Here is a 2,352-nt window from a genome sequence, read left to right as displayed (position 1 = left end):
GGGCGGCGGCGCGAGCCAATGGTGGAGCACCACGTGGCGGCGGACGGGCGCGGCGGACGTGTCCGACCGGACAGGGAAATGTCCGGCGGCGCGAGAGGTGGGTGGATCTAGGGTTTCGTCCGTTATTCGAATGGGGGGAGATATATATAGGCATAGATTGAGCTAGGAGAGTCCAAATGAGGTGCGGTTTTCGGCCACGCGATCATGATCGAACGCTCTAGGACATGGAGCAGAGTTTGGTGGGTTTTAGGCCAAATTGGAGGGGTGTTGGGCTGCAACACACACGAGGCCTTTTCGGTCCCTCGGATAACCGTTGGAGTATCAAACAAAGTCCAAATGGTACGAAACTTGATAGGCGGTCTACCGGTAGTAAACCAAGGCCGCTTGGCAAGTCTCGGTCCAATCCGGAAATGTTTAATCCCCACACACGAAAGAAAGCTAGAAAAGACCACCGGAGGAGAACGGAGCGCCGGAATGAAAAACGGACAACGGGGAAAAAGCTCGAATGCATGAGACGAACAGGTATGCAAATGCAATGCACATGATGACATGATATGAGATGCATGACAACGATAAGAACACCGGAGACAAAAACCCGAACCCGGGAAAATAAAATAACTTAACGCCGGAAACGGCAAGAGTTGGAGTACAAATAGGGAAAGTTACATCCGGGGTGTTACACGACATCTTCACTAGGAAGGCCGGAGAATGGATCTTTCATGACAAGATTCAGCAAAGCAACATTAATTTCACAAGATTCAGCATCGGTAAGAGGAGAAATCGGAGTGCTAATAAAATCATTGTTGTTGGTATTGGTGAAGTCACACAATTTAGTATTATCTTGAGCCATCGTGACAAGCAAGCAAACTAACACACAAGCAAACAAAAAGCAAGCAGACAAAAAGAGGCAAATAGAGGGAAGATAGAGAGAGAGGGCAAATAAAACGGCAAGGGTGAAGTGGGGGAGAGGAAAACGAGATGCAAATGGCAAATAATGTAATGCGGGAGATAAGGGTATGTGATGGGTACTTGGTATGTTGACTTTTGCGTAGACCTCCCCGGCAACGGCGCCAGAAATCCTTCTTGCTACCTCTTTTAGCACTACGTTGGTTTTCCCCGAAGAGGAAGGGATGATGCAGCACAGTAGTGTAAGTATTTCCCTCAGTTTTTAAGAACCAATGTATCAATCCAGTAGGAGGCTACGCGCGAGTCCCTCTCACCTGCACAAAACAAATAAATCCTCGCAATCAACGCAAATAGGGGTTGTCAATCCCTATAGGGCCACTTACGAGAGTGAGATCTGATAGATATGATAATATAATATTTTTGATATTTTTATGATAAAGATGCAAAGTAAAATAAAGGCAAAGTAAATAGCAAAGTAAATAACTAAGTAGTAGGAGATTGATATGATAAAGATAGACCCGGGGGCCATAGGTTTCACTAGTGGCTTCTCTCGAGAGCATAAGTATTCTACAGTGGGTGAACAAATTACTGCTGAGCAATTGACAGAATTGAGCATAGTTATGAGAATATCTAGGTATGATCATGTATATAGGCATCACGTCCAAGACAAGTAGACCGACTCCTGCCTGCATCTACTACTATTACTCCACTCATCGACCGCTGTCCAGCATGCATCTAGAGTATTAAGTTAAAAACAGAGTAACGCCTTAAGCAAGATGACATGATGTAGAGGGATAGACTCATGCAATATGAAGAAAACCCCATCTTGTTATCCTCGATGGCAACAATACAATACATGCCTTGCTGCCCTTACTGTCATCGGGAAAGGACACCGCAAGATTGAACCCAAAGCTAAGCACTTCTCCCATTGCAAGAAATATCAATCTAGTAGGCCAAACCAAACTGATAATTCGGGGAGACTTGCAAAGATAACCAATCATACATAAAATAATTCAGAGAAGATTCAAATATTATTCATAGATAGACTTGATCGTAAACCCACAATTCATCGGTCTCAACAAACACACCGCAAAAAGAAGGTTACATCGAATAGATCTCCACAAGAGAGGGGGAGAACATTGTATTGAGATCCAAAAAGAGAGAAGAAGCCATCTAGCTACTCACTATGGACCAGTGGGTCTGAGGTAAACTACTCACACTTCATCAGAGGGGCTATGGTGTTGATGTAGAAGCCCTCCGTGATCGATGCCCCCTCCGGCGGAGCTCCGGAATAGGCCCCAAGATGGGATCTCGTGGATACAGAAAGTTGCGGCGGTGGAATTAGGGTTTTGGCTCCGTATCTGATCGTTTGGGGGTACGTGGGTATATATAGGAGGAAGAAGTACGTCGGTGGAGCAACAAGGGGCCCACGAGGGTGGAGGGCGC

Source organism: Triticum dicoccoides, chromosome 3A (assembly GCF_002162155.2).
Source record: "Triticum dicoccoides isolate Atlit2015 ecotype Zavitan chromosome 3A, WEW_v2.0, whole genome shotgun sequence".
NCBI lineage: Eukaryota > Viridiplantae > Streptophyta > Magnoliopsida > Poales > Poaceae > Triticum > Triticum dicoccoides.
This window is presented reverse-complemented; position numbering follows the sequence as displayed.